Below are 20,284 nucleotides of genomic sequence, written 5' to 3'. Positions count from 1 at the left end.
TGACCTTAAGTCTGCCTCACCTGCCACCGTCTTCCCCCCACCCGTGTCCTCCACCTATATCGCCGCTAACAGAAGCCTCATGACGGAAGTTCTTAAAAACCCGGAGTTGCGGTTTGTCATAACATACTCTCATTGGTCGATACAGTTATGACGTCATCCGTACAAATGGAGTGCCACCTCCTAAGTCCCGCCCACCCCCTCACTCCCTCTGCATGGCCGCAAAAAGAAGCCTCATCACTGACTTGTCATTATGGTCTGTCGTACTGCATAAATTTCTAATCTAACGCCATCTCAGCGTCCCTCATAGCCTGAGTCGCTTTAGGACGTTAAACCCCCATAAACCATAATACTATATGACCCCCCCCCCCCACACACACACATAGTACAAAAAAGTATCCCCATTGTTTTTGCCAGACAACTAGCTGCGCCACCACCGTTAAAGAGTGAATTTCTAAAGAACAATTTTTGCTGCATATCGTGCTTGGCGCCACTGCGTGACCAAGGAAACTTGATGCGTAGGAAAGAAGTTATCGCTCAAGAAATGTGACGCAAGGGAATCTTCAAAACAGACTCCGATAATGTGGTGTGCCTACTATACTTGGTGAACCTCAGGAGTGGAGATGCTTGACATAAAGATCTCTGCATTCATCTACACTCGACTGAGCCCAGAGATATGAAACCGGATTAAAAAGAAGCCGATATTATACTTCTTATGGTGCATCCAATTCATTCCTCATTAATAATTTAATCCTGATTCCTTTACTGCACGACATTCCAAAACAGCCTAGATTGTCTCTGATGAAGATATAGTTGGAAAGATTTAATTGCTGAAAAGCGTTTCGAACCCTCAGAGCACCCACGCTAGCCATGCAGGAATTTTCTAGTCAATAACCGCATGGTGATCGCACACGAGAAAAGCGCTAGACTCTACTTAACAAGATTTACTAACAAGATTAAGCGGTCTTACTTAGACTCTAATTCTTAACAAGATAAATTTTGTATCTTTTCTGGCTCATATTCTCTCCTAGCAATTTCATGGAGTGCGCCTTCCATACTTGGTTTTCATCTTTTGAGTCCTTCCACTTAAATGAATTGCGCAGTCTTTCATCTCATTTACAAACACAGTGAGCGTTCAGATGTCTGGTCTTCTCTTGCAAAAATCATTTATGGACAGACTTTAGACTTCTTAAAGCGCCTATTGCTTTCCTATAGACATTTCGTTTTGTCAATTCATAGTCTACAGATAAAAGTCTACTAAAATTGTACGACCATAAATCTATAGATTGTCTTTGGACTGTCTATAGAATATCTATTGCCTATAGATTGTTCTCTATGATTTGTCTAGAGAAAGACTATAGACATTATAAACAAAAGTTTATAGACAGTCTATAGACTGTCTAAAGAAATTTCTGTAAGAGTTGGTGCAAGCCTGTTAATCGCGCGTTTTCTTTCTAAGAGTTTCTACTTTGAAAGTAACTGCGGAATTTTGCTCTTCCTGCACTTGCGCAACTACCGTCTTTGCACCTTAAGACGACAATTATTTTTCGTCCCCGCAGACACTCGTCAACGTTGAGCTTGGCGCATGATGGACTTAGCTGCCTATGTGCTATAAAACGAACACAACACAACCCCTCACTCCCTCAGAATGGGCGCAGTCTGCGTATATATACGTGAGGTGATAGCGTACTGTTCCGAATCTTCGTCGCATTGTTTGCCTAGACGCCCCCAGAACTCGCGTCTGCCGTTGCAAAACCAGGATCGCAGAACAGCGAAATCCTTTCACCACTCGCGGGAGGACTGCTTTTTACTCGGTGGTAACAAGATTGCCTCCCTCAAGACGCAGACGGCGTGGAAAAAGAGGATGAAAAGAAACTCCGAAAAGCTAAGGGACAGCGTCTGCGCGTGTGGGTGTGCGCAGACACCGCGTCACAAATGCAGCCGCATTCAGAATGCGTGCGTTGGAAGCCACTTGTAGGTTTTCCTTTTGGATGGTCCGCTTGTGGAACGAGAGACCGTTGTGCATGTCACAAAATATATGAAGAAAGTGGGCATGGTAAATGGTTTTGGGGCTAAAGTCGAGCAAGGTAAGGTGCCATTGACAGCAAACAACTTCAAAACGACCAACAGAGCTCTTCGATAGGATTTTTTACTAGTCACGCAGCCTCCGCTATGGTTACTTGAAGGTGCAAATATCATGCATACGCGACACACGACTGTTGAACAGCGAATGGGAAGCCACCGTACCAATAACATACGCATGGCAAAGCCATTGCATTCCGGCACAGGCTGCCCTAGAACTACCGCAAGAAGTGTTGTTCGCAATAGATTTAGGCGACCAGCTTAATGCAGTTCTGCATCATTGCATTTTTTTCTTCACTAGGAAAAAGCTCATGGAAAGAATGGGAACAAGATAACCTTGTGGGCTAGTTGATGTGATCTTCTTTTCCTGGTGGTCCCGTGATTTCGCTGGTGAAGTTAAGTCTGAACGAAAGGCACAAAGTAGTACTCTGTTGGCCGGCATAGTGTTGGAGAAGAATTTCGTCAGGTGATAGTAGTAGATAGAATCATGTCTGCATGGTGAACACTCAACTTTCTTCAAAAACTCGTGCCTGCAACCTACGCGTCGTCGCGGCGTGGTTACTCTAGTCGCGTGCAAAGCCCACCCATTGCTAGACGTGGCAGCTTCATGGCAACCGAGGAGTATCAAACTTCGGAGCCATGCTCTCAGAGGGTACCAAAAGGAATTTGTTTTAATTGACATATTCGAACTAAAGCTAAATGTTTTCCTCTATTTTTACATTAATTTTCAAATTGTCTGCTTTTAATAACTAGACACAACGGAAAACATTTCGCACATTTACTGCTATTTACTCCGGAATAGCTAGTCGGCGATATAACAAGCTGCAACATAACGCTATAACTATATAACATTGGGTTATATATTGTATAAGAATAGGGCATGGAAGAAAAACCGCGAGGTGAAGGCTGAGCACAAGCGCCAACAAATCATGATTTGGCGATTTTTTCGATCATTAAAACTTAAGGTTAGCAACCTTGTTGCATAAATTAAAGTAATTGCTGACAGCAGATTAGTAGCAGTGACAGCATTATTTTAGGACTGCGCTGCTCGCCAGTACGTATGTGGTAGTGAATTGTGCTATAGAATACTTGGGAAAACGGATCACAGAAGCTATGATTTTGGTAGGTTACGCCTAAATGAAAGAAAAATGCAGTTATGGTGAACTACTTGGAAAATTAAGCGCCATATAACAAGCCAAGATATATAAATCAGCACTGGGGTTGATTTTTGAAAAGCCATGAGGCTGTTTTATTGTCTGAAAAGGTGCCATGATAGGTAAAATATCACACCTCAACAGACCAAAGGAATACAGCCGTTTTCAGGCTCGGCTTTAGTAGAGTTAGTGCACTTTTTTGCTCAAACTTCCCTTTTCTAACTGCTTGTGCTGCTTCTTCTTGATCAACGCTGCCACTTATCACACTCTACGTATTCAGTGCTTTAGCGTAACATCCTCCACACGCAGCTACGGGGTTTGCACCCTTTTTGAAAAAAAAAACGTAATAAAGAAATGCAATCTTCTATGCTCTACATAAATATTTACTCCATTTACACTGCAATTATCCCCAGATTTGAGAGCTATTTATGCGGCTAACGACTCTAACATCTCGAGCTCAACATATGAACTACGTAGAAACGGCACGGACACCAAAGCATACTAACGTCGTAATTTACTGGCTATATAATGTCTTGCCACTACGGGTACTTCTATCTTCTCTAGTCCCAGTCATGTGGTACAATACTGCCTAATTAGTAACGAAACTATGTGCGGCATAGGAAACTGCACCCGAGAACTTTAAGCCGCCAGTGGGCCATGTATTTTGGGAATGCATTCATACTTCTTTAGGGCCACGCAGCAATGATTGTGAAGTTTAGAAACACTCTTGTAGCCACAAAAGCCTTGCAGGCAGTGTAGTGAGTATCAGCGCACTAGGTCAATATAAGTCAAAATACAGGCGGATCAGGTTGCACAAACCTAGATATTCACAAAGCAAATGAACAATTGAAACAACTTCATGTGCCAAAGAGCACAACTGCCGTTGTCACGCAAATATTTTCGTACAGACTGCAAAATTCTATTTTTCCATCATGATAGATCGTTTCTCAAGGAAGATACTGTTTTGAACCAACGGGTCCTCTGGGGTCAGCGTAATATATTAGGTGCTGTTAATTTTCGTAGAAAATAACTTTGGACAACAGGAAATTAGGCTGCTCGGTAGCTACCGCAGTTACTATTGTCGCAATAATTCCTCCAGCAGCCTTTCATGCATTCGAGGTCAAGCGTTATAATGCAGCGCGTACTTTTTGTCTTTTGGTGGGAAACCACTATTCCCATAAGTAAACCATAAGCAACAACTTGCGCTGTTTGTATGCTTGTGGTGTTTCTAGATTTGTGTCAAGTGAAATAGATAAACAATAATAAATCAAATTAATTTCCGCGACGGGTATTCGCGAACAGATCAGCTTCTCTGGCCACTGCACGAATGCAATAGGCTATCGCCGTAGCCGAACACGCCTCGTACTAAACTTTAGCACACTCAGGCTGTGCATTGCACATCGCCTTCTTCCTCAACTAATAACACTATCAAACTAATATTTGCGCTTTGATCTATGTGGCACTAGTGAGAGAGATATGAGCCGCATGCGATGGAGTGGACAATACTGTGGCAGAGAAAAGGCACTAGAGCAATACCCGTTTGCATTCAAAATACTGGTGCCGAAACATGGCATTGGAGCATTGGATACCAGCCTACATTGGGTAAATTGGTATAAACGATGAAAGAGTTAAAGGAGCGCAGATCTGCTTCCTGAGTCAGTGGACGCCTCAATCGCGATTTCAGGTACATGGGGGTGATTTCCACCTGCAAAAACCTGTTCCTTCGCACAATATATTGTGCTTAGCAACGCTGACCCGCCAGCTACTTTTTTCTGGGAGGTTGAGGGGTAGGTTGTAGACTTTTTTATTTTATTAAATCCAGGGCACAAATTTAAATTGCCTACATCATCAAAGGCCAATTATGTGCTCTGTCGCAGGCTTGTTACCTGCTCGAGGCGTCACTTTTAACTCCACAGACGGCCTCACAACAGTATTGCATCCGTTTATGTTATCCCTCAACATCGCAGGATCACTGAGAGTTTCTACTCCATACAAAAATGTCCTATGGCCGGCTATAGGATTTTAGCCCAAATAGCTAAAAACCTTTCCTATTTCTATCTATAGCTGTATATACAGGCTCAGATATTTTTGTATAGAGAGCTTAAGACAGTTGTATGGTTCCAAAGCTATAGGTTTAGTGGCATAGATTTTTCAATAGCTGGCAATAAGCACCTCGATGGGTGCTTATTGACGTTTATAAAAGGCCATAGACGGACATGGCTTTTTCCACAGACGCCCATAGGACGTTTTTGTATTGGACTGCACAGAAAATATCCCGCTTTGTTTTCGGCGCTTCTGATGTTAATATCATCACAGGCATTTAGTGTTCATTTTCTCGGAACGCAGCATGAATAACAAATGACAAGCAATGGAAATTGTCAGTGGTACAAAGACACTTGCTTTGTTCGTTCACAACCTGATTAAGGGAGTGTATCCTTCATTTTAATTGCAGCAGTGTCCATACGACGTGAAACTGGCACGACGTGAAAATGCGCTACACCTGCGCATTTTTTCCTCCAGTCCAAAACCATTCGCGCAGTGTCTTTTTGAATAAATCAGTATCAATCAATAAATCAAGAAATCAGTTTAAATAAAACTATCTTTTGTGTTTCAGAACGTTTCCTTTTTGTTAATTGCCCAAGACCTAAATGAGCAAAGGGTAAAGGCTGCGTTGCGTTAGAAATACGTGCCTCACATCCATGCGTCAATAGTAAATCACATTCGCTTAACCAGAAGTGATCACGTGAACTCTATAGACGCAGTTGCCGGGGAGGATGATGAGGACTCAACAAGCCAGTACCTCTACGATTTTCTTCATCAGGAAGATGACAATATTGTAGCTGACAACTGGTCACATATCTAAATTGCTACCTGATATCGCCTCATTCTTTAGAGTGCGCAGTCAGGCCCGAATGAAAACACCCATGCACATTTATGCCGTATCTTTCTACTATATAGTGAATTAGTGCTTTGAAATGCTGTAATGAATATTGATTTCGGTAAGCCGTTCACCCTGAAACCTAAATTAGCCTAGTCATGCGCTTTAGCTGAAAATACAGAGCTAAAATATATTTCACTGTTTACGGGCGCCATTCACGCTTCATTCTGGCCTGACTGTCCGTTTGGTGATGCAAAAAATAAAATAAGCGCATGATCACGACGCAGTTTCTAATAAATCAACTGCGAGGACCCATGCAGTGCCATCTGTTTTTTTGATAGCTGCCGTGGAGAGATTTCTGTTGAATTATTCGACGACGCCGCAGTGATAAACTGAGGCTTTCACATATACCCTATCAAGCTCGCATGATCGCGTGCTACCAACGAGCTCTTCACAAAAGCATAATAAGCATCGTCCACCACACGTTAAGGACATTTTTTTAACCCCGCTAAGTTCGTACGTGCACTTTCTGCACAGAAAATGGTTCCTCTTTGGCGTGATGCCGTTAAAGATTCATAGCCTTGGTAAAAAGAAATTCAACGCGAGGTTTAGCACTTTTCGGATAAGCGCTCCAAAAACGATGGAGTAAATTTAGTATTTTTAAAGACTTGAGCATTTCGATAAAATTGCGCCTTGTTATTTAAAGTAGGTGTATAATATTAAATGCAAGGCTGCCGTAAAGGGCGGCCATCCTACAGTTAAGAAAAACAGCAATGTTAAAGCTCACATCAGCACATCCCAACATGAATGTAAATCACGCTGCATTATTTCCTTCTGAAGCTTTAGTTAAGTTCCTAAGTGAAGGATTTTCTTTTTGGTGGGAAGGACCGCGTATAATTAGTAACTTAGAATAGAAAATTACTGCACTTCTACATTGATGATGTGTATGAAGTCATACAATGCAAAGCTCGGCGAAAGGAAAATATTACAAAAATATTTGTGGCGCTAAAAAAATGGCGCCAAAAAGAACGACAACTTTGTTCCGAGCCGATATAAGAGCCTTGCGCGAGAAACAAAAAAAAAAAGCCTCTCGTGAAATCTTCATAGATGATTTTGCATAAAGCAATCCTTAAAGGAAGTATTCTCGTTCAAAAGGCAAGACTTTTTGCTATGCATCTCTCTGAGCACCCGCATGCAAAAAAGGAAGCCGGAGGAAATGGATGTACAATTTAAATGACAACGGGGCATCTCAAGCGACTCGCAAGCGAGTCTTCTCGTATATGAGCCGTCCAGCGTAAGGATTGTTATTCAGAGCTCACTTCGTGAGGAGTGAAAAGAGTCAAGTCGGTGGGAGGCGGGCCGAGAATTCGGTTTGACGAAGAATGAGGAACGAATGCTCCCAAAAATACTGGGCGCCCTCTGTCAGCGAGCAAAGGAGCGTATGCATTCGTAAAATATTTAGGAGGGGTTAAAAAATCGGCGTCAAGAGTCCAAGGCGAATGCGCTGGCGCAATTCCCCTGAACTCGGAAGTTCTCCTAGAGCGGGGAGCGTCACTGTGATTACCAGAAAACATTTTGTTTTTCTGTGAAAACAATATTAAAACTTATCGAAAGGCCAAGTGCAAATTAAATTTTTGGGTTTAGTGTTCCTGCAGTTTAAAGCTCATCGTTATCTTTTTGTGATTACATTGTCTATGAGCCCGTTTTTGTATTTCAAGTGAAGATTTGCAAGGTAGGCTACTGTTGCTGATTGAAATTTCAATATAAACGACTCTTATCATGACGGGTAATCCTTGATAGCGAGGAGGTAAGGCTACGCATAATTGACCGAAGAAGCCTTTCAACTTCAGACTCAAAATACCGTGGAAAATTGCATACGTATAAAAAATAGCTTGCTTTTTAGCATTGCTAAAAAAGAAATATTGGACGAAAGCGGTTCTTTGCAGGTGAAAACGACCGCCAAGCACCTTAAAGCGCAATCAAGGTGTCCACTGACCCAGAGAACCAGTTATGCACGTCTTTAACTTTTTCATCCTCAAAGCAAATTTACCCAATGTACGCCAGCTATCTATGCTCCAGTGACCCGTTTCCGCAGCAATGTTGGCAACGCCAGCGTGTATTACTTTAGTGCCGTGGTTCTGTCACAATTTTTCCCGCACCAACGCGTGCAGTTGAAATCTCTCTCTGACTACCGCATCATGGCTGATTTCGCCAATATTAGTTCGTTAGTATTAATAGCTGACGAAGTCGACGGCGTGCAAGTCACCGCGCGAGAGTGTGTTGCATTTTAAGATGAGGCGCATTCGAGTGTAGCGATAGCCTAATGCTCTCAAGCAATGGCCTGTGAAGCAGATCTGCTCGCGCCACCGTGGTTTCGAATTCCTGTCGCGGAATTTTTTTATTTATGTTGTTTATTTTTTTTCACTTGGCACCAACCCACAAACACCGCAAGCATACAAAGCAGGGTGTTGCTCGGGGTTGGCCCCGCGGTATAGGGATCTCGCGCTAGAAAAAAGGAAGCTTGATTAAATTGCACCTGAGGATGTCATTTGCAACTGTGCCTGGCGCATTTGATAAGTGCGCCAGCCGCCTCAAGTAGCGAACGCTGTTTGCGCATTGAGATTAAAATTCCAGGTTTTCATCATAGAGTTGGTGCAAGCAGTAAGTAAGTTTCTCTTTATGGTGGCCTACGTGAAGTCACGGGCAAATTTTACTGAATGAAGGTGAATTTTTTAAAGCATCATTCATAAATTTTCTCTTGATGAACTAACTATAACGCCAAATTTACTTAAAGACACGCCCAAAGAGCAACGTGTTTATTGAAGTTAGAGATGTCGTATGGTGAATAAAGAGAGGCATGATAATGTAAGTACTGGCTCAAGAAAGCGAGGAGCAGAGTTTTTGAAGACTTCGTGCTTTTTAATGCCTATTTCAATGGGCTCCGAAGGAAAAGCAGTAGGGGCGTAAAAGATTTTTTTTTTTTTTGCGGAAATTCTAAACGACAGGCTGTTCCCTAATTTTTCGGCTAGAAAGTTATGATTTTTACAGTGCTAATTATGAAGTAATTCCAAATCACATTTAACAGATCACTGATGCAGCCAGAGGTCAAATCCACTGTATATTTGCGCCTGGGCATGAAGCATTTTGAAACATTGAAAATTAGATTGAAGTTTTCTGTTTCCCTCAATACGATTGAGTATCAAATGTAGTGAGCAACTTACTGTTCTCTTTGCAGAGAGTGTAGTTTAAAATTTTGAAGAATAAAAAAAAATAGCTGCAAATGCTTTCATAAGAATTAAATCCGGTCCTCTCCATCGTTAGAGCCTATATTGCAAACTATTTTCGTGTTCACGTTGAGCTCAGGTGCCGCCATTTTCATCGGCAGGGTTTTGATTAAGAATCTAGTACCTACTTTTCATCCTTCGTTTGTTGCGTTCACATCCCTTCGAGAATTTTCACAGAAGCTTCTATCGAACACTTGCGAAATTATGCACTGAATGTGCCTTTATGCACACAGTTGTGGTGGAAAAGAGAAGACGGGAATCGAAAACTCTTTTTTAATGACATTAGCGAAATATTTTTGCAACAATTTTCCTCCTGCAATCCTTACTAAGAGAACATCTCAGACAGAACAAAACGTTGGACATCCGGCCACGAAATTGAGAGATATTTTTCAGAAAGAGATTGTTTATGGTTGTGGCCATTGTAGCAGCTATGTATACATGAAACGAATTAACTTAAGCAGGAAATGACTTACGAAAGCTTCATAGCGACTCTTCCACTTTTCTCTAATCCAGCTATTCACGAAGAAATTAGGACTTGCCCTACATCGGTTCCTTTAGTTTCATCACTTTTGAGAAAATGCTTGTTTTCATGTAAAATGCAGAAAATAGTTTTGTTTTTGAGTTTGGGATGTGGGCGATTCGTTCGTTTCCTCAAATGCAGAGCAATAACTTTATTCTAGATTGTTCTCCAACCTGAATTCACAAATGCGGAATGTTCGAAAGGGTGAAGCTTATAAAAGAGCAAAAAAAAAGAGCATACGGCACTGAATAATAGAGGCCCGCTGTGACAATGCATTATGCAAAACGGCTATCGTTGTGTGCCACCACAAGTATCATATATAAACCGGAACAAGGACAAGATCACGAACGTAGCAAACTGGTTATTCGCATAAAAATTTCACTTTGCATTGTGAAATTGGGTGTTTTTAAATAGATCTTGATATCCGTGTTCTGACCGTGCACGTGAGCATTCCATACAGCTTTTATGCGAACCTTCTTTCGATAGAATTTACCATGCCAGCAATTTCAAATGCTGAACGCTATATCTAGCCTTACAACATGACCATACATTTCAACAAGTTTGGCAGTAGGTATATCGCGGAAGGCAGCCTTACAAAGCGGAAGAAACACTTCCGCAAACGACATACGGCAGTCTTATGTCTTTCTAATCCATTACCGTTCTACTTACTAATCACTTACCTTTCAAGAATAAAATGATTGCCCTGGTAAGTCTCAATGATCAACCGACAAACTTGAAAAATAAGTGAAAGAATTTCGGCTCTGCTTTCCTTCGTTCCGATGATAGTTGGCTTTCGTCATACGTAGGTCATAAAAGCCTTTCATTTCAATACCCTTGTCACCTCAGTACAGAAAGCGGAGAAAAGGCAGTCAAGACGTGTTGTTTGTACTGGTAATTTGCCCCAGTTCGTACTACTCTATTTACGTCCCAAGTGTTAGGAAAAGACCTCCAGAGTATGGTGATATTTATAAATCTAGTTTGCTGACGATACTTCCTTTCTCAGGCAGTTAAGATGGCTCTAATGCCCACGTATTCACTTTAAGCGGAGCAAATATATATACAAAGTTTTTTTTTACTTGACTTATTCTTTTTAAAACGTCTTAGGCGTTTTAGTACAATCATCAATTTTCCAAAATGACTTATTTCTTATTTCACCGCAGCTTGCGAAAACATCATTCAGAAAATTGCTTTCCTTTCAGAGATTCTCAATTCTGAAAGAAAATAACGCTCAAACATGGACGGCTATATTGTCGCTTCAAATGCCCCTCTCTTTTCTTTTATTGCCTTCACTGCGGCAGAGAATTTGTTGCTTCACTGGATAACGCGAACGCAAGCATACTGAGGGAAAGAAAAAACTGAAACTAAAAACAATGCGGCTTACCTCGCCCGGAACGATCGCGCCGAGTCAAGCGTTCACGGGCTGTCCGTCAGCAACGCTTCCGCACGGCTGATCGCAGTCCTCGGCACCGGCAAACTGCGGCGAGATTAAGCGTCCTGGAAACTGTAGTTGCACAACACGCAAACTGTCCGGGCCCAAGGAAAAGAATCCGTTTGTCCTTGAAGCGGGCCGCTCGTAACAGGCAAGCGCACTGGAGGAATGTCTCACCACAATCCGTGCACAGCCGAGTTCTTCCTGCGCGTTGTTCTCAACCTTATTCTTTCACAAGTCCACCAAGGCAGCTGCGTCGGATCTGTCTTGTACCACACTGTGCCCTCTTGGCGCGTAACGAAGTTTGTAAGTGGGCTTTCGTCTTCGTATTCCCGTTTGGGGTTATCTCAATGTTCTGTCCTCCAATTTTTTGTTGCGCAAACGAAAAATAAATAAGAATAAGTGCTTGCGTCTTTCTTTTCCTGCTTTTGCAGAGAGGAAAGCTTCAGAGATCTGCCTTGCTCATTTATGGCTATGCACATTCACAAACGCGCGTACGATAAACTGAGCAGAGGAAGAGGCCCGTATAATTCAGAGCTGTAAAGAACGAGACTTCATAGTTAGTTTTTCTTGCACGGGTGAGACTTTTGCGATACCTTGCAGGATTATCTCAACATGCTTTTTTTAATAAGCTTGTATTCGCAATTAAGGAGCTCACGCGTAGTTTAGATTTTCTTTCCTGCAGTTTGTGTTCCTGCTGCCTGTGTTCGTAAGATTGGCTAGTATCTATAAAACGATGACGAGATTTGTGTTCGGTTCACCTCAACTGTGTAACCTCGAGTACGGTGTACTTTTGCCCTCTGCTACGCTATCAAATTATTGCAGCTCTAAGTTCTTACGGTTGGAAACACGAACAGTTTGAGTAAGGCCAGCGGAAATTATAAATCGAACGATCTCAATTGACGCTCTTGCGGCAGCAATGCATTTGCTTTCTTTAGCACTTGAAAAAAATCTGCCCTTCTGAAGAGATAGCACAGGCGATGCTGTTTTTTTTTTCTTGAACTTCACGGCAAGTGTTGTGAGCTGGAAGTACTTTACACACACACTACGAACGACAAATACTTTTACAAAACGAGCTGTCTACGGTAAAGATTGTGAACTTGTTTTCAGTTCAAGAATTTTGAGCAGGTACAAAAGCGCTTGAGGAGTGTCTCCTGTAAAAGCAACAACTGACTGGAACTTCAGCCCAGTTATTCCTTACCACAAAAGCTAAAGGAAGGGCGTTGTTGGACGCCTTCGGAAGTATGAATTCTTCCCAACTTCACTAACTGCAAGTTTTCTTTGCGTCACAAAAATACAGCCTCTCTATATACAGTGTGCCCGTTTTCGCATCTGCAAATGCCGGTCTGTGCTAAATGAAGCGAAGTTGTGTCGCTGAAAGTGGTGGTGTTTTAATCCTTCAAACAGACGCCGGAAATCTCCTAGGCGGCTTCTGATAACAAGTCGCCTCTCTATTACGCGTGACGAATGAAATTAATACGTTGGTTATTTCATTACATCACGGAATTGCAGGTTTGAAATGGAAAGACATTGTTTCAGACTCAGAAGTTTCAGATGGCAATGTTTTGGTTCATTTCTACAATTGCACCGCATTCGATTGATTGCACCTTAAAGATCAAAGTGCTTTCAAACCAACGATACCAAACCCTTCTAGTGAACCCAATTTTTTCCAACATGTTTTAGCTCTCTGCTACTTAATTCCTTGGTAGAATTAAGCGCGTCGGCTTCGAGAGAAAGCTTTTGGGAGATATATTACTCTTAATTTGTCCATTGGGCGAAAAATATGAGTAGGGCGTATGGTATCTTCAGTACTAGCGTAAACCTGGGCAAGTTCGTCTTATTTTACAGGTGCGTGATTGCAAATACAGCCATTAGTATCGCATAAAGCGGTCTGTCAATCATGCGACAGCTAGCGATCACGAGAATCTGCTATTTGTGATTCAGAGCTTTACAAAGCAGCTTTCCTACCCCGTACCGTTGGCAAAAGCGCGTCGCCAGGTAGTTGGCACAGAGAGACTGCAGCTCCGTATATTTACAGAGTGTTTCAAGCAGGTTGGATTCATTCATATAAATTAAACAATGCTACAGCTGGCAACAATTGGATTGAATTCCGGTTGACGTCGGATTGAAATCTGAAGTGTTCAACTCAGCTCGTTTGTTGACAAATATAAGCACCCTATTTCCTATGCGCCGTATTCGTTTCAGTGAATACGTTGTAACCATTACAAAGAAGCGAAATATTCGCCACGCACAGTTGTTCTTCCAGACACGAAACGTTTCACTAGTGTCGTACTTTCCGCACAGAACTCACTTGATTGATAAAGAAGAACGAAAAAAAAAACAGAAAAGGTAGCGGTTTTAGACACTAAATACCGAGGAAACTTCGCAGTATGGAGCACCAGTCCAGCATCACCCAAGCACCACAATCTTCCGATGAAACAGTGTCTGAGCCGTGCAAAATCCTCTGGCGCACGCTAACGCGGCACGAAGCGACACACAGAGTGAGCAACAGGTGGTGGATAGCGGTGAGTGCAAGGTTCGTCAGACGAATCCCACTTCGGTCCGTCGAACTCCGAAGAGCGCAGTCAAGAAAGAATGAAGTATCCCGAGCGTGGCGAGTTGTAAAGAGATAATTGAGACGATATGGATCCGGGGCGGGCGCGATAGACTGCTCGTTGACGCTCACCACCACTCAGAGGCGCGGCCAGCGCGCGGTCCCGAGTCGCGGGAACGACTGGCAGCCGCGTGTGCCGCGCGCGCCGACCTCCTTCTCGCCTGTGCTGCCCCAGCCGCGAACACGGCGCCACCGCCACCCGACTGCCCCGCGCGCACGCGCTGGTGGCACCCCGCGTCATACCGCTCCCTTCGCTCCCTTCCCTTTAGTCTCTCACCTCTTTTCCTTCTCACTTATCTGCCCTGCCTCTAGATTCTCACCTCCTCTCTGTTCCCGCTTCCCTTTCGCTGCCGCTCAAATATCATTCTAGGGAGACGCCTCTCTTTGTACTTGCCCCGTGCACCCCGCTAACGGTTAGGCACAACTAGTGGCGGTTCTTCGAAGAGCCTCCATCGTTCCGGATCACCGCTGCATACCTGCGTGCGTTCAACCGAGGCACGGTTGCGTGTGAATGCGTGCGTGCACGCTGAATAACGTCGCAATGGATGGGCTAACGAATGCGCCTCCTACGGTGCACCACGCTTTCATATCTTTATGACACCCTATTAAATGTTGCTCATCGGTGTAGTGGCCCAGTGCTCTGCGTGTTCCCGCATGTACAAGAGATTCTAGATATAAGGGCATGTGAGGGTTTCTGAGCATTACTCGCGAATAGTAATTGGGCTATGTCAGAATAGTAAAATCAGTTACTGAGGCACGCAATCATAGTTTGCTGACGTTATTGTGGAGCATTGTTTGAAGCGCGAGGACTGTTCAATAATACTGTAGAACCGAAATCAGAGAGGAAAAACTACTTGCAGGACGAGCAAAAATTATTACAGAAAGGCAGTCAAAATCCGGAGGAAGGTCAAATATAACACAGACGTACCCTTCCACGCGAAGTTGCGGACTCTATCCCGGTGGTGTCGGTAACAGTGAGCTTGTAGTAAAAAAAAAAAAAAGTCCATTGAAACTACAGTTACCGCAATGCAGGATGAAATACAGCGAACGTTGAATCACAACAGGATGTAGTCAAGTCGGCAGTCGGAAACGCCTCTAGCTATACCTAGTCGCAAGCAGGCGGTGACGCTGTAGGGTCATTAGGGAAGCACCGCTGCTCACACGGAGAGTGAGGCGCCATTTTCTTCGCGATATGATGTGCGACCCTTCTACGCAGCAGTTGTTTTGCTCCCTGTACATTGCATTCCCTCCTCTTTTCCCCGACTGGCCTTCCTCCTCCTCTCCACTGTTCACCTCCGGTTCAGGAAGTGGCGCGTGTGCACACTCTTCAGGTCATTTAATCATCCACTGCGTTGTTGCCTAAGACACGTTTGTGAACTGGAACCTTAGGCAAGGCTCTGGCCTGTCTTAACAGTGACCACCTCAACGAGGACGAAAAAAGTATTAATTAATAAATAACTTCCAACCAAGCTGTACCGTACGACAATGCTATTAATTAATTATTCCTTTCCGGAGTCTATGAAGGCTCTATGTTTTGAGCCTGGATATTGGAGTGCAGTCGGATTTCCTTAGCGAATGACTTGAACGTTGCCTTACATACCGTAAAATAACGACGGACATCTTCACTGGCTGTGACTATATTTACAAGCCGCTGGGTTAGGTACACTCCAAACCTTGTCCTGTTATACCACCACGAGAGCGTCCTTCACCGTTAGCCAGCCGTAGCGTACAGCCACGTCCCTCTTGCGGACCCTTCTACTTTGCCTTTCGTATAATCCCCCTTTTTAGTGCTTCTTAAAGCAAGGGATATAAGCGGAGATAAAATATGAATCAGCCAGAAAGGCTTGTTCTGATGCTCTTCAAGCAGCAACGGCAGAGTTGGAGAGCACTAAGAGCTTAGCAAACACTCGCAAGAGTAATACACTGACATTAAAGTATGAACTGTGCAACCAGCAGGTACACAACATGCAGCTCGCTAATGTGTTGTATGCCGCGATTTAGTGACATAACATGCGTTGCACGCAAGCGTTTTTGTAAAACAAAATCTTATCTTACCAAAGGCAGAAAATAATATTATTGCAGTTAGCTGTAAACTACTGTCTGTGACCGCCGTTGGCAGCCCAGCAAAATTGCTCGAGAAGCGGAGCAGGTGCGGGGAACCACTGGGAGGAAATCGCATTCAATTTTGTTTACTTTTCGGCTTTGTTCTTCCGCCGTTGTGGCTCGGTGGTTAAGGTGCTTGGCGGCTGACCCAAAAAACGTGGGTTCAATCCCGGCCGCGGAGGTCGAATTTCTATGGCGGCGAAATGCTATTGGCCCGCGTACTGTGCGATGTTAGTGCATGCTAAAGAACCCCAGCCGGTCAAAATAAGCGGCAGCCCTCAGTTACAGCTTAGCTTATAGCTTGAGTCGATTTGGGACGTTACATTCGTTAAGCCATAAACGGATTTGTGCTACGCAACTTTGCAGCTAATTGCACTAGCTACTCCGAACAACAAAATTTTTCCTCCTTTTTTTTTCTGCCAATTGCTAAAGCAGGGTTCCTTATTTTCCTTGTTTTTCCTGCAAAACAGCGGCAGTCCCTTCATATTATGGTCTCTATATTAGCACTATTTGTTGTTGCCTGCCCAAGTATACCTCTCTTTAGTATGCTTACTCCACTAGACACAAAATAATTGCATTGAAGCCTGGTTGTGACGTTACAAATGATAGCAGTGCTTTGGCGGAGACTGTTTTCCTTGGGAGTCTACCAGATCCCTAGATAAATGACCCAGCCTTTCGAAGCACACGCGACCAATTTGCGGGAGTCATTCTCTGAAGAGCATTCACCAGTGCTGCTCTACGGGCCCAGGCCACAAACCGGCGCAGCCTTAGGCAAAGGAATAAGTGGCGAAGGATTGGGGGAAATCCACAGAGAGCTCCGAACACCGTTATACTCTCTGCCGTAAAATGTACGGCTTGGAATGCGGTGGACTGATCGCGATAGAAATTAAACAGCAATCGAGGGACATGCTATTAATTTCATTGCCGCACTTGGGACAAAAACGCACTATGAAAGAAGGAAATGCGCGCTGTTTTCAGAAAAAAAAATAGAAAAATAGTTTTCGATTTGACGGAATGGTGATCCAGAACACAAGTGTTTGCAATACTACGTCTTCCTTGCACACTTAAAAGGAACCTCTCCCTTCGAGAAGGTTCGCGAGCCATGGCATCGCCCCTGAGTAAAACGCCACAAGCATCGGAGACATCACTACAATGTAGGTACACACCCCTGCGCAAAAGTGTAGACACCACGCGAACTGTCCGAACTGCGTGCCAGCGCTTTCTTACTGTGCGTCACCTGTTTCCAAACTATGCATAGGGTTCATGGCCGAAACGTTAGCCTGTTTGGCCACACACTGTTGCCAGGCACGACATTACACACAGAAAAATTGCAATCATCCCCACTCGCTTGGTCTCTACACATTTAGCGCACGACTTTACAAAGAAAACAATCCACCTGCACCGCGGCTCAAGCAAATCACAACGCTCGCACTAGCTCAAGACCACAATAGCGTCCCAGCAACTCAACGCTACTAAGCATCGCTACTAAGACTCTGCTGGCGACGCAGCAACATCCAAACACGCGCGCTACAGTGATCAGTATTACGCGGCTGCTCTACCAATAACACAATTCATTGTGAGGACACAGAGGTCCATTAACAGGACCAGCTCCGCTTTAACAAACCGTGCAGCGGCAACCGAGCCTCAACGCTGCACAAATGATGTGCTACCTTGTCGCAGCCGCTCACGCTCGGCACTGCTCTTCCTCTGGCGGTAGACTGCCGTGGCAGAGCCGGGAACGGTGTCACTGCAGAACAACACGATTCATGAGCGTCTCACCGGTGGATAGTCCGCGACGCCTGAAACTCGAAGTGTACGGGCAGCCGCCCTGCGCTGGTCTTTCTCTGCGTGCTTCTGTTTCGACTGTTATCTAGCCCTATGCTAGATCACGCGCATAATACCGCGCTGTGCGTATGCATACCAGATGCATGCCGCCCGACGTGGGCAGTGGTGTTGCACTCAGATGCAATCGCTTGACGCCCAAATATTGGTGACGTGAGCTCGGCCCATGCAGTGTTATGCGCAGAACCATACCGAGCTCATGGTTCCCACAGTCTACTGCCCGCTCGCTTCTTGTTCAGTAATGACCAGTATGAGTGGCACTCACTAGCTGGAGAGCAGAGGGGGTGACGACATCAATATGTAAGTGCTTCAAGCGACTAAAAATTCCGAGGACGACGTGGGAAATAAATCTAGAGCCAAGATATCAGTCAGCGGTCTTCAGCTACTCTGTTTTAATTTACCGCATAGATTCATTGAATTTGCTTTACATGTTGTATTCAAGTTTAAATGTTCATTCAGTTGAAAACCGTTTATTCGGATCAACTTTGCGAATGAGCCGCTAATTGAACAGAATATGGTGCTTAAGGGACGCGCCTGTTTATAAGTGTTCTTTTTGTTCGTCAATTAAGCGTGTTGAGTACTGTTATTTTTCTTTCTTCTCCATCCGATAAGGGCAAAATCGTATATTGAGCACGCGTCATATCCTGCAAATAGTTTACTGCGTCCAGGGTCATATTTACGCCGTAATGCTTGTGTAAACTCACTGTTATAAGTAGTCCTAGCACCGTTTACGCATGTTCGCTACTCTAAGGGCTCATAATTCATGTTATTAGTTGGGCCTTTACCAGCGCCAGGTGAAATAGCAATGGAGAATACAATGCCGCCAACTATGCGGAAAATAATTTTTGATTGAGGCATCATTACAAGGAATTATTATAGCCGATTTCTGCACTAATTATGAGTACCCAGGGCGCACGGATATTTGAGGTTGAGCATTTTCGTTGTAACCCGATGAGCAATTATTCATCCAGGATGCTCCGTCAGCAAGCCACACGCCACACTATCACCGATCACACGCACTGTAAGTAAAGCACCAGGGAGCAGAAAAGGTATAGGAGTCTTGAACGGGCTCCACAGTGCCGCCTTTGGCATGAAAGGTCACATTCTGGCAGCTCTATCGCATGGCCGTCACCGAATATCGGCTATTATGTGGAAATAGTTTATTTTGGGAATGCTACCATATCTGACACTCTTTCTAGAGAGCAAGCTGGGGCAAGTATTATTAAAATACCAGCCTCCTCTCATAACCGTCAACCTTCAAAGTAAAGAAAACGCGATTTCAGGCTGTTGGGTACCCTGAATAGAAACACTCTAAGGGTCCGTTTCTTTACCCTCAAGCTAAGTATTTCAAGGACTTTCGAAAAAACCCTCCTTCAATCCTACTGGTAAACAATGCTAGGAAAAAGAAATCAATGAACAACAATAGCACCCTTTTGTGTGCAGGTATTTATTGATTTCGGTATTTACCAGACAACCCACAGAACACCGTCTTTGTCTGAAAGTGCTTTTTTTTCTATATTGTAACTTTAAGCGGCCCTTGAAAAAACATTTCTTATACATTGAGCTGACACAGCGTTCTGATCCTCAATATTATTATTGTCGAAAAGCGGAGAAAGGATTCTTAAATATGTTTCCCACAGGTTCGCGTTCAAAGCGAAGAGGACCCTAAGCTGCGCAAGATATATTTTTTTAACAGAAATTCATCGACTTTGCAAAAACTCTGTAATACACTTCAAGAAATGTTTCACGCTGTAACCTAGATTGTATTGTTGTTTGAAGAATGATCGCTACAAGTTCCAATAAAGATCCATGCTGACGCTGGCTTCCATGTCACTGGAAAAAAAAAAACTCTGAGAGGAAAAGGAATACCTGAATCTCTTGTGAGCTAGACACTTCAACGGGCTACCGTAACAATTTTCGAATGCCATGTCTTAATCCTGTCGCCAAGGGCTCCTTGTCAATCAGGCAAAAAGTTCGAAATTTTTAATGCAGTCGACTTTCGCATCTTGGAGACGAGAACGCGAGATTGTGGCATCTTTGCTTATTGTTATCATCGAGAAAAAGCGACTGTAGTCTACTGTAATCATGGGTTGAAGTATGCCGCATATTAACAAGTCTAGATGGCACACGTTCGTAGATAAGCGCGACGACTCCTCTTCTAAAGCTTCAGGCTTGCACATTTTAAACCTAGGTGACAGGTATATGCCCGCAGATTTTTCGTCCCATTTTACGTTTTAAGGGGGCCGTTGTATTAGACTATGGGGCTAAATATTCTTCTCCTCAGCAAAGAAGAGATGCCTCAGACACATCGGAACTTCAGTTTTCATTTCATATTTCGGCAAGGACTTCGTGTACATGGTAAAAAAAAAAAAACATGCGGT

At 43.8% G+C, this 20,284-nt stretch overlaps 1 protein-coding gene across 2 annotated transcripts in view; it reads right to left on the bottom strand.

Moving 5' to 3' along the window:
- LOC144128599 (putative G-protein coupled receptor No18) overlaps positions 1–14,163 on the bottom strand; it is a 164,899-nt gene extending 150,736 nt beyond the window's left edge. The window contains exon 1 of one of the 2 annotated variants that reach the window (XM_077662130.1): positions 11,297–14,163. The gene's annotated coding sequence lies outside the window, so the exon portion shown is untranslated. The remainder of the gene's footprint in view (positions 1–11,296) is intronic. The other variant, XM_077662129.1, reaches the window with a different exon arrangement.
- Between the last annotated feature and the right edge of the window lie 6,121 nt (positions 14,164–20,284).

The sequence above is a fragment of the Amblyomma americanum genome, chromosome 4 (genome assembly GCF_052857255.1).
Source record: "Amblyomma americanum isolate KBUSLIRL-KWMA chromosome 4, ASM5285725v1, whole genome shotgun sequence".
Classification (NCBI taxonomy): Eukaryota; Metazoa; Arthropoda; class Arachnida; order Ixodida; family Ixodidae; genus Amblyomma; species Amblyomma americanum.
The sequence above is the reverse complement of the archived record's forward strand: the minus strand, read 5'-3'. Positions and strand labels throughout refer to the sequence as shown.